The following is a 27,436-nucleotide window of genomic DNA, read 5'->3' as shown; positions in this document are numbered from 1 at the left end:
TCTAAATTTTAATCTCTTAACTAATTTAATTCTAAATTTTAATCTCTTAATTTCAGATGTTTTTGAAAGAAATTTTCTATATAACAATATTTTTCAGGACTGAAGTTTAAGGCGTATTTCAAAACTTATTCACTTTTTTTTTCAAAACTGCTTCTACTGGTTGAGAAGTTAACACCTAGATATGGTATCTATGCTGTCATTTGGGAGTTCAAGTACTTGGGGAAAGGACCCACACAAATAACATGCATAGACTTTCTATATCTCAAAATCACATATCTAATTTCAAAATAAGAGCTTATACACACAGAGAGTGATAGATACAGAGACAGAGACACAGAGAGAATTATTTTTTAGCTCATTGAATATCATTTTGAGTATGTATGTATTGACTCTGAAATACTTTACCTGATTCAGGGTTGTTGTCCTTAAACTGATTGTTACATATGTTCTCAATAAGAAGTTCTGAGACAAAAGAATATATAATTAATGACTAATTATATTCATTGCTGAGATTATATATATTATTTCTTTTTTCCCATTCTATCCATCTTTCTCTAAATTTCTACAAACATGACACTTGACTGGATTTCTGAAACTCAAATGAATTTGGACAGCTAAAGTATTGAAGGAGGTAAGCGTTGAGTTGGGTCATGCTATTATGAATATTTGTTGAGTCTCTGGATCCAGAACTTTTGGAATAGCAAATTGATGGTCCACCTGAAAGATCTGAAGCCTAAACTTCTTCCTCTGTATTCAGGAAGAAGTCACTGTACAGTAGTAGAGTATTTTGAAAACAAAGTAGCCCATTATTATACATGCTTGCCTAGGACCAAAGGCTGGACAGTGACCCTTCCCATGAATCACTAAGTGGTCTGTTCTTGTCAACCAGCAGGAGACTAAGCATAGCTAATTAGAAAGGAAGGAGCTTTATAGGAAGGACTTTCATCTGGAAAAATTTCAAAGATACCCCTACATAGAAAGAAAACATCTAAGCATGTGTAGTGTTGTACACCTTTAATTTGAGCACTTTGGAGGCCAAGACAGGTCGATCTCTGGAGTTTTGAGGCTAGCTTGGTGTACGTAGTGAATTCTAGGAATTCAGAAGTATGTCGAGAGACCTTGTATCAAAACCAAACCAAACCAAACAAACAAAAACCAAAAAGAAAGAAAACATCCACTTAAAATGAAATGGTGAGGCTTAAAATTAATGGAGCAGGTTGAAAACTAGCTTTCAAGGATTGAAAATAAGGTGAACAGCAGCATAATCTTTATTATTGAAGTGCAAGATATAACTAATTGGTATGATCTTTCATGACTTTTTAACAGGCAGTGCTGGGAAAGGTGAAGAAAATATTTCTCTGGTTTTCCAATAGCAGAAATTTCAGCATGCCATTTTTTTAGGAATTCATTGAAATTTTAGGTCCATTTTATCTTGTGTAAGGTCCTTTGGGATGTGAATATTGCATGACTCTGTGTTGTAGCTATAGTTGTCAAAAGCACCCATTTGAGTAAAGCGTAAATGACTCTAGTACTATTTACAAAAGCAGAAAGGCCAGATTCTTAACACCTGATGTTTCTGTTGTTGTTGGAACTCTTATTCTCCAAAACAGTCTATTATTTTTTTCCAGGACCATTCCACTCATTTATTCAATTGTCCAATCAAAAATATTCACCAGATACTGACCAAAGAGCATGGCCATGTTTCTCACAAATGAGTAACTTAGAGAACACTGACATAAGGGTTTAGACCATTAAAATGTGGACTATCTGACTGGTGAATGATGCAGCAGGCCCATAGTAACAGCACAATAGTCTGGTAACTGCATGCCATCTTCTTTAGGGGAAGTGGAGGACTTTACAACAAAGAGACTAGAAGATTCTATCGGGAAATCAATGGCTGAACTAGATTAGCAATGAAGATGGGGACCGTTTAAATTCCTGTCACAGAATTTAGAGTATTATAGTGAGTCATGGGGTTAATTTGTGGTTTTGGGGAAGCCCTTGTAAAACATTTTCTTTTGATTACAATAATATTTATTATAGTGAAGTTTCACTACTGTAAGTCCTTTTTTTGCAATGGGATATCTTTTTTTGTCTTCCTATATTGCATAGTGAGGAAAGGAGATATTATAAAATAATAAATACACAACTATACACAACTCTAGTTAATGTTGATTTCTACTCATTCAGTAGATAAGTTTAAGAAAATGTTTAATGTGTTTATGAATGAGTAAAGATAAATTCATGGGATTATGAGAAAAATCTGATGAACTAACAGAAGAATTGCCAGCATAAAAATATTCCCAAATAGGACAACATAGCTATATTATTTTAAAATTTTGTAAGATTTCTAGAACTTTCCAAGAATAGCTAAGTACATGGACATTTTTATTTTTTGTGGCATCCAATGTCTTAGAAGGATTATCTCTAGTGTATATGAAAAAAGAAGTAGGTAACAGGAGGGATTGATATATCAAAAATATTTAAATCACACTATAATATAATGATCTAGGTAAACATTTCTCAAAATATAGTGTCCAAGCCGGGCGGTGGTGATGCACGTCTTTAATCCCAGCACTCGGGAGGCAGAGGCAGGCGGATCTCTGTGAATTCGAGACCAGCCTGGGCTACAGAGTGAGTTGCAGGAAAGGCTCCAATGCTACACAGAGAAACCCTGTCTCAAAAAAAAAAAAAAAAATAGTGTCCAAAGAACTATCCAAGGGAGATGCTAAAGGGCAGTATGCCTGGGTAAGATGACTAAATTTTCACTTCATATGAGCTTGCAAGTGATACTAGTGTAGTTAAGGATCATACTTTGAGAACTACTGCTGATGTAAACAGCCCTCCAAATTTCATATGCTTAGGAGTTTCCTGGATCTTGTTAAATTGAAGGTAACAATACAGTGGGCTCAGGGTGGATGAGAGTGTTTCCATTTTGAAAACACTCAGAAGTAAAGCTGATATAGCTGGTCTACAGATCGCACAATGAAGATTCAGGTGATTTCTTATAGTATAAGCCCAAGCCATGTGACATGAGTTTTTGGTTCAGAAAAAAAAAAAAAAAGTGTCATCAACTTTCCACTTCCTGATCAGAGAAGACTGTATCCTTATTAATGAGAGCTAGTAGAAAAATCAGTATTTTGCTTGTATAGAGTATGAATAAGCATTACTACTCAACAGGCAGAAGCATTTTCTGAGCATCCACTCTCCATGAAATAAGTGTCTTAGCTACTCTAGGAGAATTAGATAAACAGTGGGTTTCTTTTGTTTAATTTCTGAAATGAAATACTAGCCAGATTGACAAACTTCTGACCTCATTATATTTCCCTGGTTATGATAAATTGTGTATAAATACAAAGTAAAAACAGGGCTTGTTTAATATCTCAACTGAAAAATAATAAAAAGGATTCGTCAACCAACCCTCCTTGTTCAAGGTTTTTGTTGCATTAGACAAGTTCTATTTATATAAAGCAAAAAGTTATACTAAATCCAGTGAAAAGAACAGGATCACATGTGGGAGACTGTGGAAGCTTGCCTTCTGTATGTGACTCCTCAAGCCCCAGTTCCACAGTGATTGCTAACTCTCCATTTATTCTCACTGTGTAACCCTTTCTCAAAAGCACAGAGGTGAAATTATAGTTATGGTGATAAATTAACAGATTTGAGTTAGAAGTCTTTAAGAGGATATTAAAGTAAAAATAGAAAAATATTATATACTTGGGAAAACTCTAACTGGTATTAAGCACCCAGAGATTCCCATATTTCGGTCCTGTGCCCTCCTATTAAACACATTTTCAGGTGACACGATACTGTTCCATTCAATGAGTGACTTGCAGTGGCTTTTTCATAGTTGACGGTAAGTTTCGACTTAGAGTCAAGGCAGGAACTCAAACAGGGTAGGAAGCTGGAGGCAGAAACTGTGGTAGACACTGTGAAGCTATGTTGTTTCCTGGCTTACTCGTCATGGATGCTTAGCCTGTTTGCTTATAGCATCCAAGACCACCGTATCAAGGAGTGCAATGGACAATGCCTTCCTTCTACAATGGGCTGGGTCTTCCCTCGTCAATCATTAATTTAAAAAGCGCACCATAGACTTGCCAAGAGGCAAATATTATGGAGGCATTTTCTCACTAGGAGGTTGGTTCCTCTTTTCAAATGACTCTAGCTTGTATCAACTTGACATAAAACTAGCCAGGACAACTGACCCTTTGTCAGATTGACACACTAATACAATACTATTAAACAATAATCTTTCCTTTTTTGTTCATCCCAATTCCTCATGTTGATGTCAAAACATAAACATAGCATAAATTTAAAATTCCCAGTTTTTAAATTTTTGAATACTTAAATATTCCAGTCTCTTTCAAATATTGTCCTCTAAAAATCCAAAAATTTTCCACATTTTCAGTGTCTTTTAAAATCTCCAAAATTTCTCTAAATTCCTAAGTTTCTGAACAACTCCAAACTATCTTAACTGTGAGCCCTGTTACATACAAAAAAGTAAATAAGTGAAATAATTTATTAAAGCTGGTGGGAAGCCACTGGGCATGATCACAGTCAAGTCAAAGCCCAACCATGTACAATTTAGTGTGAGATTGACCTCTGGGACTCACAATCTCTGTGTTCCTCCAACATGCTTGGAAAGCCATCCACAGTACATGTAGTTTATCTCTTCTGTCTAGAATAGAGACAGCTCCACCTCACATCTGCTGCTGTCATTGGTGGTTTTCCCATGGTACTGTCATCTCCCAAACTCTCAGCTCTCCACTGCAACTGGGTTGTATATATTCACCAAGAGCCTCCCTTGTGCTCTGTTTGGGCACTCTAACACTGTCACATGGTGCCAAGCCTTAGCCTCTCTCCATGACCCCTTCAGTCCTGGGATTTCACTACTACTGAGGTTGGGCCTTCACCAATGCTGTCCTGACCTCTCAGTGCTGATCCTTAGCTGCTCTCCATGACCTCTTCATGCCTTCAAGATGAGTACTACCTGGAAGATTCTTATACTATGAAGTTCAACTGCCAGCATGAAATGCAACATCTACTACCTCTGATTCACAGCTCCTATGTGATGAGCCCAAGGAAACATTTCCCAAAAGATTTCTCCTCAATGATGTTGGTCTCTTCTTAATTGGCCCCATATAACCAGTATCTTTTGTCCTAGAAAAGCAAAGGTTTCACTTCAGTAGTTTTTAATGTAAACTGTTGGATGGCCTCCATAGAGTCTTTAAGAAACTCTCAAATTTCCCCCGGAATGTGACAAACCAGGCCTCCATCATCTGAATTTCTCTCAATTTTATCTTCTTTTAGGTCGCTCCAACAGGAAGACAACCTCTGAACACTTGATCACCTTTTTAGCCCAAAGTTCCAAAATCCTTTCATTATCCCCACAAAACCAAAGTCAGATCTCTCATAGCAATACCCTACTCCTGTCCCAATCTCGGTCTTAGTTGGGGTTTCTATAGCTGTGATTTCAAAGCACCATGAACAAAAGCAACCTGAGAAAGAACAGATTTATTTCAGCTTACAATACCACGACACAGTCTATCATTGAGGAAATTCAGGGCAGGAACTCAAACAAGGCAGGAAATTGGAGGCAGGAGCTGACACAGGAATGCGGCTTTATTGCTTCCCTGCCCCCCCCCCCACCTTGCTCAGCCTGTTTTCTTACAGTACCCAGGACTACCAGTCCAGGGTCCACCCACTATGAACTGAGCCTTTTTATAACAATCACTCATTAAGAAACTAGACTATAGACTTGCCTACAGGCAAATCTTAAAAGTGTTTTTCTCAATTGAGAGTTTCTGTTTCCAAATGACATGTGTAATGTTGACATTAATTAGCTGTGACAATGACAATGTCCAATACAAGATCCAATTAGAGAATCCAATCATGGCAGAACAACTACCCAATCTCTATCTAAATGTGATCACGTTTTAAAAGTGGTCTTTAAAATGTGATCCACATTTAAAATTGGCATATTTTAGCATCTATCTTTCTTTTGTATTTGGTATTGTACAATATCATTTCTTCATTTAAATGACTCTCATTGAATAGTCATCTAGAAACAAGTACTTTTTTTCAATTTTGCTCCCTATTTTCATTCTCAAAGACATTTGTTTCTTATCTATTTATCCAACTGGACTATTTCAAGAGAAAAAAAATGTCATTATAGGCTATTTGACTTCTTTAAAAACAATACTTCTTTCATTGGTTAATATGTATCTAAGAGAAGTTACACACAATAAAACATAATGATACATGTAGATATTTGGGACAGAAGAGCATTTCTCTTATAGTTTCAAAAATTAGACTGTTTTAAAAAGCCTTTACAGATAAAACTTATAAAGCATATACAAAGAAATTATGTAAATGTCATATATTTTGCCCACGTTTTACCTAAAGGAAATTAAGCAACTCTGATATAGAAAACAGATAGTTAACTGGTGCCATCTCCCCACCCTCTACTTTTTATATAGACTTGAAAACCAGATGGATCAATAGACTGTTTTTCTAAATACATCATTTTGTTTTTATTGTGCAAACCTTTCCTTATAAATAAGCGTTTTCTACTGGTTTGTAACATAGAAGCAAGTGGGCATCTGGCTTCTGTGAAAAATATGATTCACTTATTTGCATTTTTAAATTCCATTCATTCTGTTTTTAAATTGTTCACTTGTCCTTTTTGCTCTTTCTAAAAGAAACTCTTCTCAGCTCTCTTCTTCATATACTCACAGGCTTTGTGATTCTTGTATATTGAAACATTATTCCTTAAAAATTTTATAGTGAAACTCAATGTATGTCCAAGGTCCACAGCGTGACAGAAACTATAGTATCCAAGTGAATAGGAACTTAAAGCCAATAAAAATTTGAGTAACAAAAGCTACTATCTTACATTCACCTTGGATGACTTTGGAATGCCATTCAATGTTCTTAGTGTGCATATGTTATTTCAAGATCAAAATTATAATGAGTAGTTCATCTCTGCTTCAGGTTGATAGTGACATTTTCCCACCAGAAGTGTGTTGGTTATTCATAAGCCTTTTTCCCAATAGTGAAATATTTTAATCCAATTTTGGGATGAAAGTCTATAATACCATTTGGTTGCCAATGTATAGTATTTTCAGTAATAGGTTTTGTGAGTAAAAATAGGATTAAGAACTTGGAATTTTAGGTTTACTCATTTGTTTCTATGCATCATCATTCTTTGCTGTATTCATAAATCCAGAATTCTTGATATTTCCAGATCAATGAAATCTCATAATGACCAAGACAAGAATGACTCTGAAGTTCTATTCAAAATTTTCTTTACACCAAACATTTGATTTTTCTCCTGAAAACAATAGTCCTGTGTTGCAGGATATTTAATCCTATGATGACACTTCTCCGAGATTATTAATAAAATTAACCTTGAATCAGGGGAAAAGCCAATGACTAGCTGACTGGAATTAGCCATAGAGATTTTGGAGGACCCAGGATACAATATGATAGAGAGGCACAAGAAAGAGTAGGGAGGGGCTTAGAAAGATTTGTGGGCCTGTTTGATCTGGGAAGCATGGAGAGAGAGGGTCAGCTCGTTGTTCATCTGCTGCTGTTTTGATCCACCAGTTTTTACCCCAATATCTGACTCCTGAGTTTTTATTAATAATAGAACAATTTAGATAAATGCTCAGGCCTAAGTGTAATGCAAACATCTTTATAAATAATTAACAGTAAAAATTTATGATTGAATATTTCTCTATATCCTATTAATTATATCCCGAAACAGTAAAGTATGCATGTTGTGTGTATGTTTTTGTGTGAGTATAAATACAAATTTTCCTCCAATTGATGGAGAAAAACTAGATAATGCAAATATAAATAACCTCTCTTTCATAAAGAAGAGAGGGCGAGAGAAATTACCATACCCTGGTCTTCATTTGGGAACTTTGGATTCAATCCCAAAAGTATGTCACAAGAACAGTTTTCCAAGAACACTATGACATGAGTGAGAGTTACTATGGGGACAGATAGTATTCACAGTAGAGAAATGTAAATATAAAGCTTGTACCCAGATTAGGTGGTCAAACTCTTAAACTCTAAGTTCAAATGTATTTATAATTCCTTGTCCACAATCTATGTATTTTGTTGATACCATACAATTAAGAAAGAGTTTAGAAGAGCATATTAGACTTGAAATTAGAAAGGAATTAGAATCCATTTCTCAGCTTGTATTTCATAAAAGCCATCAGATTGAACTAAATCAAATTTCCATTCATATTTCACTGCTTAAATTTGGGGAAAATAAATGATTGTTAGTTGCATGAATCATAGAGCCGTTAGAAAATGAGAGCCACCTTCTTAAGGTCAAGGGATTATAAAACCTGTGGAAGAAAGCTGGAGAATTTCAGAAAATCCTAGGTGTATTCCATTGCTAAAAATAACTTTATATGAAGGAATCTGAATTTTAGAGTCATAGGTAGCATGATAAAATGGATGATCATAATTCTCTTGGGGTAAGGAAGGCAGGTTCAATTCATTAATGTCGAAATACATCAACTCTTCTGTTTTGAGGAGGATGCAATTTGTTTGATGATGTAATCTAGAATCTAGTTTATTTGCTGATAGGTTGAGATAGTGCAAGGCAGTCTAGTGTAATACTTTACTTCTATTCCTTGAAGAACAGGACTCAGCCTACCTCTTGCCTGTGTTGTAGTGACAAGAACTCTGCTTTATAGAAAAGGACAAGTGCCCTATATTTGAAGGAAAGTTAGCTATCTACTGGTCAAAGAAATGGTGTCAAGTACTGATTAACTTATTGTTCAGGGGCTCCTTTCAATGTAATCTAATGGAGAATGCATTTTAAAACAGTTCTAGAGAATTGGGGACATCCCTATGGAGCATTTTATGTCTGAAACAAGTATTCACAGGATACTCGACTGAGGAAGATAAGAAGGGGTCTCTCTCAGAATTGCTTGAAGGTTCTGTGTCTGATAGGTGAGGTCAAAGCAGACATTCTGTGTTGGAGTCACTTAGGTTCCAAACTAAGTGATCAATCAGTGATCTTTTAGTAAAAATCCAGATGGCTTTTACCAGTGGTTTTATTTCACTCTTTCTAGCTTATGAAATAGATCACGTCTCCCACTGCACACTTCATAGGTATACAGTGGCATCAGAGTGAGACAAATGCTTCTCAATATCAAATTTTTTGATGTCTTAGGGGAAAATGTACAAGCATATAAATTCTAAACAGCATTTTGTTGTGAAGTACAATGCCTGTCAACTGAAGCTCTTACTGTGGTAGTATTTGTATGCTGCAGGCTTTATTTTTTCTTTACCACAAATAAAGTCAAAGACTAAAGTTTCCAGGAAGTCAATGTATAGCCACAGGCATTAAAGCAACTTCTTTATTGGTATTTCATATCATTGAAGAAGAGGAAAAAATGAAGTTGTATTTTTCTTCTGAATTCATTTTAATTTTCTATGTGATATATTTGTGTTAAGTAATATTTTCATTTAATGAAATATGCAAAGATAAATAAATTCAAGGTGTACATATTAGTGGATATTTTAATACAGTGGTATCTGTGTGACCCAAAGGCAATTCAATTTATTATATATTAGTATATAATAAATTCCCACTTAATATATTCTATCATTGATTTTCATTATTGTAGAGTATTTTCTCACATGAATATAACAAAAGTTTTTAGGCCTGTGTTAGAAAGATAAGAAGTTTCCAATTTTTGCTACTATAAACCTTATAACTGTTTTTGGCAAATAAATACACATTCTGTTAAATATATAGCAAGGAACAGAGCATTTCATAATAAAAGATTTGCACGTGGTCTATTTGGCCAATGGTCTAAGTTTTCATTTTTTTTTCAGGAGCAATGCTTCTTATCCCTGCTATGCTTTATTGATATCACTCTTCGGTGGTTGGGATGTGATGATGTCTGATTTTAATTTTAATTTTTACTCTTCTTATACCACATAATTATGGTTTATTATAAAGTATAATAATCTCAAAACTAGGGCCTCTGGAATTAGTAAGTTGCACTTGGTGGTAAATGTATTTGTTTTCTCTGGAATCTTGAAAGAGGACAATTTTACAACCCCCCAAACAGAATTCACTATGTTTTTTGCTTGATAAGCAACAGGAGAACTGTCTGTGCCTTTCTGCCCTTGTTTCCACCCACAGCCCTTTTCCTTTCCCCAAATATTCCTCTTCTGTTCTTATATCATCTATATGTGGATGCATGTATACTGGGTTCAACATAAGAGAGAAAATATGCCATTTGTCTTTTGGTTCTTGCTTATTTCTCATAGTATGATGATTTACAGTTCCACCAATCTTTCCTTTTTTAATTAATTAATCATTTAGTTAATTTTTTCCCAGTCCAATAGCTTCTCCTCCATCCATCCTCTTCTCCCAGTTCCTCCACCCAGTCTACCCCCAATCCACTCCCTCTCCCTTCCCTTAAAAAAAGTGCAGGCCTTCTATGCATATAAACCAGCCATAGGATATCAAGTTGCAGCAAGACTCTAGGTACCTCCTTCTATTAAGGCTGGATGAGGCAACATAGCAGGAGGTAAGAGTCCTAAGAGTAGGCAACAGAGTCAGAGAGTTAGAGAAGCCCCCTGCTCCCTCTGCCAGAGGTCCCACAAGACCAAACCACACAAGTGTAACATAAATGCAGAGGACCAGGATCAGTCACATGTGAGTTTACTGATTGGTAGTTTAATCTCCATGAGCTTTGGTCTGTTGTTTTCCCATGGTGTCTTGTTTTCCCATGGTCCAGCTGGATCCCATAATCCTTCCTCCCCCTCCTCCACAGAATTCTCCAAGGTCCACCTAAAGTTTGGATGTGGGTCTGTGCATCAGTTTCCATCAGTTGTTGGGTGAAGGCCTCTCTTGTAGATGTAACCAACCGTCTTATTAAATAAGAAACACAGAGCCGATTCAGAGAAGAAAGCCAAGAGGTCAGAGCTAAGAGCCTTACCCTTCCTGCTTCAGGGATCCTCTTCAGCCAAGAGAGCTCTCCGAAAGGGAGCTACTTCCTGTGTGTTTGTCTTTATAGTCTTTCTGTTCTGCCTTCTCATTGGTTGTAAGCCCAAACACATGACTGCCTCGTCACTGCCTGTCTGTAGAGACTTCCAGGTCTTCTATGGTGGCAGTGGCGCACGCCTGTAGTCCCAGCTACTTGGGAGGCTGAGACAGGAGGATCGCTTGAGTCCAGGAGTTCTGGGCTGTAGTGCGCTATGCCGATCGGGTGTCCGCACTAAGTTCGGCATCACTCTCTGATGACAATTGGGCTAGACAACAGTCTATGGGGATAGTAGGATATCATTAGGAACCATTTCAATGACTTTTTTGTCTTTTTTGACAATCATGTGTAGCAGGAATCTTAAAAGTTCTTATTAATAAAAACAAACCTGGAGCCAGGTATTGGGTTAATGCTGGAACATCAGAGAAGCAGAACAAGCCACAGCTACCTCGCCTCACCAGTTCCTCAGCTGATCCTCTTTCCTCAGGCTAGAAGCCTTTGAGTCCTCATCCAAATGGATCTCAGCTGAAATGCTTCTCGAATGCCTAAAAGCTTAACTTGCCTAAAAAGTTTCTAGTTTCTGGTCTTCATGCCTTATATACCTTTCTGTTTTCTGCCATTACTCCCTGGGATTAAAGGCTCACTTCCTAGGATTAAAGCCATGAGTCACCATGCCTGGCTCTTTCCAGTGTGGCTTTAAAATCACAGAAATTGATGCCTCCAGAAGGCTAGGATTAAAGGTGTGAGTGCCACCATTTTCTAGCCTCTGTATCTAGTGACTGTTCTGTTCTCTGACCCCAGATAAGTTTATTATGGTGCACAATATTTGGGGGAACACAATACCACCACATATCCCCTTTTGTTGTCTAAAATTAAAAAGACATAACTAATACAAGAAAAACTATATCCAATAAGTATATACAATATAAACAGTCAAGAATTACATTAACAATGTCTAGTCCATTAACATTTGACAGATTCAGACAAAAAAAAATCCATTAATATATATTAATAATGTCCAGTCTGGTAACATTTGATAAATGCAGACAAAAAAATTTCATTGCTTATCCTATTTAAAACAAGTAGTTTCTTTTTAAAAGTAGATTCAAAATAGATCTTTTTATCTTATCATATCCATATTCTCTCTTTTTTTCTTTTCATAATAGATTCAATAATCTACCTTTTGTCATTTTTATATCTTCCACTTTTTCTTTTTAGAGTCATGTTTGGTTCTATCCCAGGTCTCTGGGCTCTCCAGTTTCTCAGTCCTGCCCCTCCAGACATTATCAGGGGTGGGCTCCCTCTCATACATAGTATGTGTCTCAAGCTGGACTAATCATTGGTTGGTTATTCCCATAATTTCTGTGCCACCTTTGTCCCAGCACATCTTGTAGGCAGGACAAATTGTAGGTCAGAGGATATGTGGCTGGGTTGGTCTCCTTCTACTAGAAGTCTTTCCTGTTTACAAAAGATGGCCAATTCAGGCTCCATATCTCTTATTGGTAGGAGTCTTAGCTAGGGTCATCCTCATATATTCCTGGGAGTTTCCATTGCACTAGGTTTCTAGTTCATTTCAGAGGTGCCCCGGATTCCAGTTGTCTTTCCTAGTATTCTCTCCCTACATCCTTCCCTCACCTGATCTTTCCTGTTTCCATGGTCACTCCCCCTACTATCCCCCTCCACCCATCCAATGGCAATGTCCATTTAATTTTCCCTTCACAGTGAGATTCATATGATTCCCCTTGAGCCTCCCTTATTACTTAGCTTCTTTGAGTCTGTGGATTGTAGTATAGTTATCCTTTACTTTATGGCTAATATCCACCTATAACTGAGTAGATACCATGTTTGCCATTTTGGATCTGGGTTACTTCACTCAGTATGATCTTTTCTAGTTCCATCCATTTGCCTGCAAATTTCATGATGTCATTGTTTTTAACAGATGAGTAATACTCCATTGTGTAAATATACCACATTTTCTTTATCCATTCTTTGGTTAAGGGACATCTAGGTTCTTTCTAGTTTCTGGCAATTATGAATAAAGCTGCTATCAACATAGAGGAGCATGTGTTTTTGTAGTTCGGTAGAGCATCCTTTGGGTATATGGGCAGGAGTCATATAGCTTAGTCTTGAGGTAGAATCATTCCCAATTTTCTGAGGAGTCATCATATTGATTTCCAAAGTCACTGTACAAGGTTTCATTTCCATCAGCAAAGGGGTCTTGACTCACAGGTTGAGAACCACTGGCCTATATTGTCTCCTCATATGCCTAATCTTCCTTTGACAAAATTATATTTTTAAACATAATTCTAGCTATCATATTTGACTGTAAGAATATACCTGCTATGTCTTTTCAAAAAGTATGTGTGCCATTTCTTGTCAGGCAGCAGTAGAAAGACCATGTTAGTGAATGATGGGTTGAGCTGACAGGAGGCAGGGATCCTGCCTTTTCTTCTTCTTCTTCTTCTTCTTCTTCTTCTTCTTCTTCTTCTTCTTCTTCTTCTTCTTCTTCTTCCTTTTTTTCTTTTGGCTTTTTGAGACAGAGTTTCTCTGTGTAGCTTTTGGAGCCTATCCTGGAACTTGCTCTGTAGACCAGGCTGGCCTCCAACTCACAGAGATCTGCCTGCCTCTGCCTCCTTAGTGCTGGGATTAAAGGCATGTGCTATCACCACCAGTGGGATTGTGCCTTCTTAATGGCTTGCTCTTACTATGCCTACCTCTCCCAAAGTTTTCAAGGAATGATCCTTAGCAGGACCGAGAGTACAGAAATACTGTATCCTGCTATACATCTTCTTTTGGCTTCATTTCTAAAGTTACTATTCAATGTACCTGTGTGCTCAGTAACCTCCTTGTAGATAAAACTGGTGTTAATCAAGAGTCTTCATTTTACTTTGGGTTTATGGCCCCCCAAATTTCTCTCTCTAGAAAACACAACACTTGATTTTTATCTCCTGAAATTTTTGAGATGTTCTCAAACAATAGTGCTTATTACTAGATACCATTCCAGTTAGTGCTCTTGCTTACACCAAGAATTACTACATGCTACAAGGGAGAAGGAGGCTTTGAAACTTGGGTTAGTTTCATAAGTTTTCCCCTCAAGTCCTCATCGTTTCAGTCACTCCCGAATGACTTCAACTTGACCTTGCCTGTTATACAGGTTTCCCTATATGCTTTAAAACATAGTTTTGATTTACTGTGTTTTGTCTCCCAACATTTAGAGGTGGAAATAACTTGCTGTGGATACTTTATTTTAGATATTATGAGATCAGTCATTATTTATTGCTATTTTACATGTCAAAGATTCTTTTTTTTAAAGATATGTTACTCAAATCTCTATGCCCCCAAGGAATTCCTGCGCACAGCATGTGAGTTTCTTTTCTTGTGTATGCATGTTGTGCATATGAATTCAAGTTGCTTGACATAATCATTTAAAATATACGCACACACATACACACACATTTTATATATATATATATATATATATATATATATATATATATATATATATATACACACACACACACACACAGAATTTGGGTTTGTGACATTTTAGTTAGAAAATGATAGCAAAACAGGACAAAGAGCAATCCCTTGGGACACCATAATAATACTCTATTTGGCTATTCATGTTTACATGAGCATATTAAAATAGAATCCCAACAATTAGATTCTTAGATAAGTGAAGAAAATCTATTCAGCATTATAAGATAATTAATGATACTATCAAAATGAGTTTTTAGAGTCACAGTTTCCAACTGTGATATAAACATTAAACCTACCTATCTTATAGCTTCCCCAAAGTGAGATAACCCTGGACATTAAGTAAACTTTGTTTTATATGACATGTGCTTGGTGTGTCTATTTTCAGTACCTATTTCACTGTGTTACTCTTGGTACCAAAGCCCTATTACTTAATATAAATTTTAATTAGCCTGTACCTCATATTTTAATATATAACATCTCGATAAGTTTTTATTCTCCTCTTTGTTTAATTTAATTTTCTCACATAAACTCACCTGACCTGTAAATCATCTCTTTAAGACATGCATTATGAAGTATTTGAGCCGATAAACCAATTTATAACAAGATACATGTTTCAAGTGAAATGTTTTACATACAGCAATCAAAATATTTCATTAAGATAAGTTTAGAATAAAATAATCTTAATTGCATTATGATACACACACTTCAGAACAAACATTATGTTTCTATTAAGCTTTTCCTAGAATCTATAAATATTCTAACATGGAGGATATGGTATAACAACTGCCATAGTAATTAAGATATTCCTGTTTTTTTAAAGTTTTCTTTCAAACAAGGTAGCATCTGGTTTTCCTTATTTTGACAATTTCAATTTTCCATTTTCAGGACGTTTTACATTCACTTCAAATTAAGGTTGTATGAGTGTCTGCCAGTTTTCATGTCTTGCAAGCATAATGCCATTGAATGTTTTTTTATTGGAAATTATATATTTTTATACTATAAGCTTTACAAGAGATTATTTTTGTTCGGATCTATAAATTATTTTATCCTATCAATTCCACAGAGATATGTTTATCTGAAAGGCATTCAAGGATACATTAGTACACACAGAGTACATGTAATGTCATTTGTATTCAAAATTTTTTGAAGATGTTTGACATGATCTAGTGAACAAACCATAGACAATAAAAACATTCTGCCCTGTTTTGAAAATATCTCAAGTATCTATAGGGGTTAATCTTTATTTGTTCATTTATTTATTGTATTACCATTAGCAGATTGGTGTCACTGTGCTTATCATTATTCTGTCAGTGACATCACTAAACCTTGCATTAATTGTGGCCTTTAAATGGAGTTAGAGTCCAACCTTGAGTCATTGGAAACCTCTGGTCTAGTCCTATTACACCATGCTCATAAGATAAGATATAGCTCTATCCCTCTTTTATACTGCACTTATGTTTAAATTTAATGCCAACATTTTACTGCTAAGAAGCATGTTAAGTGAGGATAGAGACACCATCTTTATTGAAGGGCAAATCTACATTGGCAGGTGCTTTCTGACTTAAACATTTGTTTCAGATAATATTTTATTCAGTAGCATCTTATCAGCCAAAATGTTCTCTCTTCCTCTCTCTGTCTCTCTCTCTGTCCCTCTCTCTGTCTCTCTCTCTGTCTCTCTCTCTCTGTCTCTCTCTCTCTCTCTCTCTCTCTCTCTCTGTCTCTCTCTCTGTCTCTCTCTCTCCCTCTCCCTCCCTCTCCCTCCCTCCCTCCCTCTCTCTCTCCCTCTTTCCCTTTTCCCCTCTTCCTTTCTCCCCTCTCCTCTTTATTTCACCCCAATTTTGAAAATCCATTTTCTCAGTACATATTTAAATCTGGAAACATTTGGAGGGAAATATTTCTTTCTTTTCTTTTCCTTTTGTCTCCAATCTTTCAAAGCTCTCAGGTCCCTACTGCAACTCTTCTGTCCAGGACCAGTGTGCCCTCAGCATATTGCAGCTCTTTAACATTATAGACTGGAACATCACACCTAGAAAGAATTGTGGGAGTTTGCACATATTCAGGCCAAACAGAGGCATGATGATATTTACCTAAACTGATTTTATTACTACTCTCAGAAAGTTGAATTATTGAGATTCTCAAAGACACTGACTTACTGACAATGTCTGGAATTAACACACTAAATCTGTGCAATTTGACCTTAATTTTTTGTGAACAAAAATTCCTTTTGCACTAATTTGCATTGCTGCTACTTTCATTTTAAATTGGAATTTTTTTTTAATCACCATCCATCTGTAAGATACCTCCTGTTACTAATTTCTGATGTGGATCCTCTCATTAATATGAGATTCACAATTGCATAGATTATAAACTATCTGATCATATTTGGCTTGTCCCATGTTGTAAAATTCTGTTCCTATATTTGATAGATATTGATTTAATTGTGACAATGTTAGTACATAAAGACAATGAGTCAGATAGTGACTATTGGAAGTGTAAAGTTTTAGTATAACTAATGAATTCTCTTGAGTTCTCTTTTGTTGCTATTTTAATAGAGTAGGCAACAAGCATCCTTAGTAGTCCCTTAAATAATAACGATTTTCATGTTAATACTGTTGAAAGAGAATTTCCACGGTTTTCCTAATTAAAGATTATGCCTAGCTGAGTAAAATAATTTAGTTTTTTTTCCTTTATGACTAGTCAGTTTGATTTCCTTTTAATGAAAAAGAACTTTGTTACTGATGACAATCTTAAGCATAGGAGGAAATAATACAGAATATATATTGTTTTTAAGAAGTTTGAAAAACAATAGGTTGAGGTACTAAGTGAGATAAATAATCTCTGCAACGCATTCCACACGCTCTCTCCTGTAGAAAATGATAATGCTTTTAATCTTAACTGGTTGTTCTGATCAAGGATAAAGAAAACAAACTCAACAAAATTCGGGAGAGCTACCAGTTGAGGATCCCTTTAAAGGCTGATTTGAAAGTAATAGCGTTTGGGATTCTTTACAACTTCAGACCTATTATCAGAACATGAGTCTACAAAGGTTGATAACTGAGGGAACTTGGTGATGCTCAACATCTTCAAATTGCTCCCCACGAGACACAGAAAAATGAAGAATGCATCTGTGGGGGCCCTAGTGAACAGACAGGAGATGTAGACTGAGAACTCTTGACTGAGTTACTAGAACACTTTGCTGTCCCTATATTTAAGCACAGCATGCTGGCAAGGTATGTTTTGTCAATAAATTATACTACCAGAATACTAAGTCAGAACAGACACAGATTTTCCTAGAAACTAACATATAAACATGCAAAACCATACCCACAAGCACATCTGTGTACGGTGCTCTGTTCCCCACATCACTAAGTGTGGGGACTCATACAGTTACATTAACAAAGTCTCTAAGAATTCCTTAGAAGGGAAATTTGGCTTCAGATTATTCATTGCATTGTCCTCTGAAAGTCACTTTTCTACAATTCATTCTAGAAGACACTGTGACCTTTTCTACCTTTAGAGAATGCTAACAAGAACACGTGGATTCTTCAACTCCACTTGCCACCAGATCTTCAAATCAGGAACCTACTTCCCTAAACAAGGTGTCATTTTTCTTGGCCTTTTGGCATTTTAGAATCCCCAAATGGCACTCAGTACTGCTCATAGTTAAAACATTGGATAGTAACCCTTCTTTTTCAATCAAATTTTAAAATATTAGGTGTACAATTCTGAAAGGATTATTGAAATTTCTCCACCATAACTTTTTTCCTTGTTCTTTGTTTTTTTGGTTTTGGTTTTTCGAGACAGGGAGGGTTTCCCTGTGTAGCTTTGTGTCTTTCCTGGAAGTCACTTGGTAGCCCAGACTGGCCCCGAACTCACAGAGATCCACCTGGCTTTCCTTGTTCTTATATCTAAAAATTTGCCATGCAATATCAATTAAATTAATATCAATTTCCAATAAAGTCCTGCTGTATGTCTTTCATAAGGACTCACCGTACAGGAACAACTGCCTTCTCCTCCCCCAACTTCTATGGCTAGACATGGTAAACTTGGGACAGCAGATATGGGTGGAAAGGATCCATGCTGTACCCTTGACTCATATAATGCTGAAAGATGAAGTGGGGAATCCATGGGTGGTGCACCAGGAGACAGCAACTAAAGAGACCTCTTTGCCTTTGTCTGCCCCCTTCCTCTCTCTATGTCCCATTTCCTAATGTGACAAACGAGTTATAGCGAAGTCCCAGAATTCCTTAGGTCTCTTCATATTTAAATCATCCAAAGAACTCTTTACAAGTTCATAATCCATTTTCAATGTAATACATCCTCAGAGCATAATTTTGATCATAGTTAAATGTAGTTAAGTTGATTAGAGTTACAGATATTTTATGTTTTGTACACTAAGTTTCTTTATAGATGAGGAGAAGCCTAGGTACAGGTGTCAAGGTGTCACAGATATATGAGTGTGTGTGTGTGTGTGTGTGTGTGTGTGTGTGCATGTGTGTGTCTAGACTAAGAAAAGGTAATCAAGAACAAGAACTGAGTAAACTTGGAAAATTATGAATGATATGAACAGAGGTGCCTGTGTAAAGTTTATTTAGACAAGGGACTTCCATTCACATTTGTGAGTGAAAAAGTTTATGAAGAGTGTCTGCTAGAAAAGGAGCTATGGTTGAGGTATGTTTTCATACCATGACAGGAAGGCAGGTATGTGCCAGTTTGCCATTTTTGAATCAAGAATTAACTGTAGATATTTGCCAACTATTAGAAAAGCAGATTAAGCTTCAAAATTGAATTCCAGTGAGGTTATCAAAATAAACATTACGTTATACCACCAGGATGTCTGAGTAAACACAGTACTTTGTTCCTTTTTTTAAAAAAAAATTAAAGGCTTGCCTGTTAAATATTAAGTTTGACATTTTGATTAGCATCACTGTCACAATGTTCTCTCTCTTAGGAATAATTAAACATTGTGTGTGAATGTGTCCCATTTTCAAAGGTAACTGTTTGATCAATAATACAGCAATATCATATATTGGAAACATATATCATTTATTGACATGGAATTCAAAAAATTACACTAATGGTTTCAATTTACATTCAGCCTTAGTTTTCTATTTTACAGGCTGTAGATTTCTGCTTATTATATAATTGCACATGCAATTAGGCATTTACGCTTGAAAAAATAAAAGAAAATGTCTAATTGTGCATGCAATATCAATGCCCACAACCCAACGTAGGTATAAGCAACCTTGTTACCAAAGGCAAAGCTGGGATGGTGTGCTGGCCTGATCAGTTGTCCCTGTGAAGGCTTTACTCATGACTCCAATGACTTTGCTAGCCCTGTTTTTGAAAGACATAAATACTAGCCAGTAGTGCTCTTTAGAGGCTGAAATACAAGTTGTTATCACTTAAATAAGTGAAAATGGTGACAAATTCAGAATAGTTTGGAGATAGATGGTATTGGAAATTTCTCAGAAGTATTTTAAACCAATCAGGTTTGAAATTTATGCTGAGTGCTGATTTTTGACACTATTTCTTCTTCTGAAAGCCCTTGCAGGATTTGTCTTTAGTCATTTTACACCTCTTCAAATGACATCCAAATATTTACAACCCCCAAGTACCACAGGGGTAAACTAAATATATTACATCCACACAGATTGCTGTGGAATGAACAAAGGCTGGGTCTTTCCACTTAAAATACTTATTTCATTTATAATACACCAAATTTACATTACCTGCCATCACTATAGTTTGTAAAATATGTCTTCTGTGCTTGACAACCACCTTTCAAAGTAAGAGCTGGAAGTAGCCAAGCTTCATTGCTAATGCAAGTCTCTATCTTATGTACTTGACAAGTACTAAAGAGGGTTAAGCCTCATGATAAATGTTCTTCAGCCAATAATCAAGCTCAATGATTAGTGAAAAAAATGCTTTAATAATAGCTGCCAAACACAAACATCCATGGGATTTGATCTTGCACTAAACACATATTGGGAGACGCAGTCTCTCTTTTTGCTAGAGCTGCTTAGAAACCCTTAGCTGAGCACAGCCAACTAACTCTTAATTCGACTTTATGTTATCAGTCTGATATTCTAGCCATTATTTTTGTTGTTTTTCAAAAAAAAATCTAACTACCCTTGCACTTATGTCATAAAAATTCTGCCTTTTTCCCTTTTTTAATATTTGTATTCAAGACAAACAACAGGAGGTTGAAACCAGGCCACTTAGAAGAAACATCTGCTGACATTTACTCATATGCTCCATGCTCCACTTTCATCATCGAATGTAATGATAAACACACATTCCAGTCAATAATGGCAATTCCCAGCCAAGCTTTACAAATGGTCTCTTTAACACCTAAACTGACAGCTCGGGAGATTTTGAGCTTGAAGCTAAATATGGTACATTTGGACAGTGTTTGCCGAAGTCTAGAGTGTCTTGAAGACTTTAATAAGCAGACATACACTATCAAATAGAAGAAAGTCTTGACTGTACAGGTATTGGAGCAGTAAAGTTTAATACTTTCTGAGCAGATTAAAGGCAGAAAAAAAGAAAACCCCTCAAAACCAAATGGCCTCTTTGAAGAGGAGCTATAATGAAGCTACCCACAGTATCTGGGAAACAGTCTCATTTAAAGAGAAAACTAATTGCCTGTCATTTGGATTGTAGCTTTTAATTGTGGTGTGCTACAAAGTTAAGTGTTTGTTTTGCTTCCAGTGTTAATTTTAATAAACCCACATTGTGTTTAAATTATTGAAAAGACATTTTAATAAAATAGTAAATGTTTTTCATTTACTGTTTACAGAGAATAATTATCCTGGCTTTTCATGTGCAAAGGGTTTCTAGCAAAATGATGCCATGGCTTTGAGTCACACCTCTAACTTTACCTCAGGAAGAGGTATATTCCAGACAAGTGAACTAACAGCCTAGAGTTAGCCATTGGAGAGCTCATGCAGGGTTGAACCAGTTTGACTCTCCTCTCTGTGGATGCACAAACACATGTTCCTCAGAACATTAAGGACCCATTGTATGTGTATCTTTTCTGTGTACCCTTCATATTTAGTTCAGATTGATTAACCTTAAAATTGAACTAGGGACTGTGTTCCAATCAGGCTGAGAACCACAGCTTGGCCCTGACTCCTCATGTGCGGTTTTTCTTTGCAGAAATCTGCTACGGCTGTGATTTCCAACAGGTCACTAGCTTCTTGACTGAAAAGAATTTAGACGCTTAACAAGCTATCTCTGAAACATAATGAGAGGACTGTAAAGTTATCTCATGCAATGTTATTCAAAGAAAAAGCCACACAGATCTGTCGTGGTCCGATTAACAGTATTTTTTTCCTCTAAAAATGGCTTCATTTAGGAGACAGCTTGAGGGTTTTTGTTGTTGTTTTTGCTTTTAATCTTGTTTCTCTATGCAGGACAAATGGGGCTAAATTTGGAATGCTGTATTACAATGTTTTCATCTGCTCCCAAGGCATGTTGAGCAAAGTAGCCAGACGAGTCCTACCTAACACCTTATCAATGTTTTGTGTAGGGAAATGAACAACTCAGAATATGAACTCATGGTGCTGTGTGACATGTATGGAGCTCAAAGTCTGTTTTGACTATGGTAGGAGCTGGGCAGTTCACCAGGACTTCTCAGACAGGGTTATAGAATTCTGTGTGAGAGCCATAGTTTTTAGCATCAACATTTAGATTAATAGTGTATTGGGTTAAAAACAAAACAACAAAACAAAAATAAATAAAACCCTACACCTTTAACCACACAATCATCCTTTTAAGAAATCATCTTATAAAGTCACTGAAACTGTTTTGTGATATTTTCCTCCCACCACCCACTATCATAAAGTCAAATCTCTATAGTATATTGTGGTGGCTAAGCCAATTTGTTAATACTTTGGGGCAGAGTTTAGAGGAATCAATTGATTTTTACTGATAGAATTCTAGAAGTTTTCTAAACATGGCTGTGGGCAAGAGTGTAACATAGGGCTCCAGCAACCTCACTGAGCAAAGTGATCTTAACGGTACAGGGAAAGACAGTAATATGCACTCTCTCCCAGGCCCCAAAGCCAGAGCAGAGGGAAGATGGGACGCCAAATAAATCTGCCAGTGATTACACTAAAGGAAATTATGATCTTGTTATAGAAACCATTAAAGGAAAACCAGAGTTGGTATGTAAATATTGTTGCATCATTATACCACTGAAAAAAAAGCAACCTAGTACAGCATTAGTATGTTATGCAATTAACAAAATGAAAAATGAGCTGCTTGAATTTAAAGCTTTTAATGTTTTTTAAACATATAATAAGCATTTTCAACACCAATGTAAAATGTAGCAAAAAGGTCTCTCTCGGAGAGTGACATATTTCATCAATACCACTCTGCATTAGGAGCTAATATGCGTTCACAGAGCTCTTCTGTTTGTTATTTCCTAACTCATCAAACAAAAATCACACACAAACTGATGTAGACTGAAGATAAAAGACCTAGTGAAAGATCAGAAAATTTGATATTTCTAATGTTTAGAGAGATTACTGTCCTGTATATGTTTCTCTGTTTTTGGGGTAAAGGGGCTCAGATTGCTAGCTTTATTTAGGCAAAAAGCCCGTTATTGACTGCTGTATAAAGTATTTTCAATCTAGAAACACTTTAAATATATTAATATAATTGTCTAGAGCCATATAATTATGAAATATGATTAATATTACGTTTACCACTCAGTATTCCTATTTACCCATGAAGAGACAGCAATTGATTTATATATCAAATGATTTATATATCAAATCATTCTGGCAGAGTCTAAACATAGTTTAGCAGAATTACTCCAGAAGAAAATTGGAAAAATAAAAGTTTTTCAAAATATGCCATAATGTAGTCGCATTTACTAGATACTGTGCAAATAGTGAAATACATATGGATTTTAACTATATTGCTATGAACACCCACCCAACAATTATTAACATTTGAACATTGAAAAATTGCTCAATCAATAATAATTTTACAAAAATCAACTTACATAATTAACAATGAAGCTGTTTACTCTGTAGACAGTGATGAATTTTCCGTATTAAATTCAAAACAGTAAGGAAAAATTCATATGGGGACAACACAAGCTCCGTAAATTCTAAATAGATATAATTTAGTGTAGGCACTAGAAAGTTAATATGTTCTCCAAAGATTTCTTTAATTTAGTTGTTGCTAATTTATTCACACTAATACAGAAAAAAATTCTGCAAAATTTTTCATAACAAAAAAACTGTGCATATCCCTGTGTTTTAGCTGGCATGTGGTTCTACACAGATGGTTTGGGGCTTTCTTTGCTGCAAAACAGATGGGCCAGCACTGTCCCTTACCAATCAAAAGAGAACTTGAAAATATAGGAATATCTTTACCTACATTGCATCCTTTAATTCAAGAAATTAAAATGCTTCAGAGTATAAATAACTGCCTATGGAAAATAATTTTTGAAATGAGATGTCATATGTCGAAATTATACAGCAACCCAGTTCATGTTTAATGCAAAAATACCAAAGTTTGGCTTGTGCTTACACTGTTTTAACATGCAACTATTAACTTAAGAAATTTACAACTATGGAATTAATGTTGTCATGTGTTCACCTTGCTGAAAAAACACTTCTGTTTTAAAACTTCCACTGCAGTTAAACATATTTCAATTCAAAGTGATCATTCCCGGCAGCAGCATCCATTGAACCAAGTTAGCAAACACACACGAGTGTAGTGCACTAGTAACTGACATGCTTTTACAACCAAGCTAGAAGGTAGCACAGAGCTCAGAGTTAATATGAATGCTGTACTTATTACTTCAGTTATTCACAACTGAAAACAAAGCATTTTGAATAGCGAATCAAAATCAAGGCCTGCCTCAAAGCTTGCTGTTGACATATGAATGCTGATACTCGGGACTATTATCATTATCAACACCGTCCTTGTTTTGTCTATTTTAAAAGCAATATGGACAGCACTCTCTTGCCCCATTGTGTTAGAGAAAGGTACGGCCTGGTGAGCTTAGAATATGTAGCCGCTCACATGGTGCAAAGACCCACTTTCTCTCTGATACCCAAAGAAGGTTGCGAGACTGTGATATTTTTATATTTTGTAAATATACATTCTAACAAGTAAATTTTCAGTACTGTCAAGATGATGGATGATTTTTATAGGCTGATAGTTTTTCTATAGCACTGCTCACAAAAGATGAACTGTTTGTCTTAGGTTAAGTGATTTTTCAGAGCACTGTGTACCCTGTATTTCACTTATGTTCAAACAATGCATTTCATAATGCACAATTTTTCCAGGAAAGCAAAAGTGATGGGTATCTAATGTTAAACCATAAAAATATATCGCTCTCTATATACACATCTACATGCATATTTATGCTCACATCAATTTACATATATTCACAGTCATATATAAATTTGTATCATTCTTACTATATATTGATATCTATAGGATATATATATATGTATGTATTTAAGATTACATAAAGTTATTTTTCTACATGCAATATATCTTTAACTAGTTTCTTTTAATCATCAGATTTCAAAAAGCAATTGAGTATTTTTCTTTTGTCTGTAATGGAAAATAACAGCTTTGCTTTTTTTTTTCCATCAAAAACAGTTTCTCTCATAGATCTATGACGAAAGGGCTGCCAGGCTAGGGAATGTAAATAAAACTGTAAAATAAATATATTTTAGAAAAATAATCTATTCCCAAGCTCTTTTAAATACTCTGACAGTATCCACAAAACCAAGCAATTGATACAGTAATTTAAATAGTTTTATTCACTTATACTTGGTCCATTTTAATTTTTAGGTTTTTTTTCTTTTCCTTTCCTTTCCTTTCCTTTCCTTTCCTTTCCTTTCCTTTCCTTTCCTTTCCTTTCCTTTCCTTTCCTTTCCTTTCTTTCTTTTTAGAGATGGTTTCTTCTGCTGCTTGAACTCCCAATGTAGTCAAAGCTGGCCTTGGACCCCTCATCATCCTGTGTCTACTTCTTGGGTGATTGGATATAAGAACTGTGTCACAATACCTGTATCTTTATTAATTTTTATAAGTCAATGTCAAAATCTATTTTTTTAGTCTGAACTTAAATAGAATTACTACAGTTAAACTAATAACATACTCTAACATAGTTTAAAGCTGTCCTGTAATTTAATTTTATAATAATTCAGACTTGTCTATTTTTTGCTATATTAGTAGAAGTTGTTGGAATAGTTTCCAATTGAAATACGAGTTGTGAAATCCTTTGTATTATTATTCAATGAATAAGCATTAATTGCACCATGGAACAGGTGTATTTTCAGGAAAACTACCTGAATTACTAGGGGAATTCTCATGATTCAGGAGAAACAACAAAGCTAAAGGTAAAATACTCTAAGGATCTCTGGGATGAAGCCCACTTGATCATGGTGGATGATCTTTTCAAAGTGTTCTTGGATCTGGTTTGCAAGTACTTTATTGAGAATTTTTGCATCTATGCTCATAAGAAAAACTAGTGTTTAATTTTCTTTCTTTGTTGGGTGTTTATGTGGTTTGAGTATTAGATTAACTTTCACCTAATAAAATATTATTTCCATTTCTATTTTGTGGAATAATTAGAGGAGTATTGGCGTTAACCCTTCTTCCAAAGTCTGGTAGGATTCTGTGGTCAAACAATCTGGTCCCGGGCTTTTTTCTTTTTCTTTCTTTTTTTTTGTTGGAAAACTTCCAGTTACTGCCTTTGTTTTATTAGGGGCTCTAAATCTGTTTAAACTGCTTATCTGATCTTGATTTAACTCTGTTAAGTGGCATGCATTGAGAAAATTATCCATCTTTTAGATTTCCAACTTGATGGAGTATAGGTTTTTAAAGTATATCCTTATGATTCCCTGGATGTCTGTTCTTATGTCCTCCTTTTCACCCCTAAATTTCTTTTTAATATGGAAATTCTCTCTGCCTTTTAGTTAATTTGGATAAGAGTTTGGCAATCTTACTGATTTTCTCAAGTAACCAGCTCTTTGTTTCATTAATTCTTTGTATCTTTTTTGCTTGCTTGTTTGTTTCTGTTTTATTGGTTTCAGTCCTGAATTTGATTATTTCTTGAATTTTATTCCTTTTGTATGTGATTTCTTCTTTTTGTTCTAGAATGCCTCCATTTTTTTAAATGCAGGGTCTTAGGGCTATGAAATTTGTTTCCTCGTACCTCCTTCATTGTGTCCCATAAGTTTGGGTATTTTTGTGTATTCATTTTCATTCAATAATAGAAAGTTTTTAATTTCTTTCTTAATTTCTATCTTGACCCATTTTTTTTAAAAAAAAAAATCAGTAGTGAGTTGTTCCATTTCCATGAGTTTGCAAGCTTTCTGTTGTTTCTATTACTATTGTTGATATCCAGCTTTAATCCATGGTGTTCTGATAGAATGCAGGGAGTTATTTCAATTTTCTTATATCTGTTTAGACTTGCTTTATGACAGAATATGTGGTCAAGGTTGGAGAAAGTTCTATGAGGTGCTGAGAAAAAGGTATACTCTTTTGTGTTTGGATGAAATGTTCTGTAAGTACCTATTAGGTTCATTGGTTTGCAATGTCAGTTAGCTCCAGCATTTATTGTTTAGATTTTGTCTGGATGACCACATGATACGTGCCTTGCTCAGTCATCATCAGAGAAGCTTCTTCCTGTAACAATTAAGCACAAAAACAGAGACTCCACAGCAAGACATTATGCAGAATGAGAGACCTTTGAACACAGAGCCCTAAATGGGATTTGTCCATCAAATCCTACCCATCAGGGATCAAGGAATCCAGCAGAAGAGGAGGCAGAAAGAGTATAAGAGCCAGAGGGTATGGATATCAAGAAAACAAGGTACTCTCAATTTGATCAAAGCACATATGAAGACTGAAGCAGTATGCACAGGGTCTGCAGTAGATCCTCTGCA

General features: G+C 35.6%; 1 long non-coding RNA gene across 1 annotated transcript in view; it reads left to right on the top strand.

Moving 5' to 3' along the window:
• The window catches only part of LOC128110719 (uncharacterized), a 107,771-nt gene that overhangs the window by 4,021 nt on the left and 76,314 nt on the right, over positions 1 to 27,436 (top strand). Inside the window, exon 2 of the long non-coding RNA XR_008218293.1 lies at positions 615 to 631. This is a non-coding gene — a long non-coding RNA (uncharacterized LOC128110719). The remainder of the gene's footprint in view (positions 1 to 614; positions 632 to 27,436) is intronic.

This window comes from Peromyscus californicus, unplaced genomic scaffold, assembly GCF_007827085.1.
Source record: "Peromyscus californicus insignis strain IS unplaced genomic scaffold, ASM782708v3 Scaffold_15__1_contigs__length_86483966, whole genome shotgun sequence".
Lineage (NCBI taxonomy): Eukaryota > Metazoa > Chordata > Mammalia > Rodentia > Cricetidae > Peromyscus > Peromyscus californicus.
The sequence above is the reverse complement of the archived record's forward strand: the minus strand, read 5'-3'. Positions and strand labels throughout refer to the sequence as shown.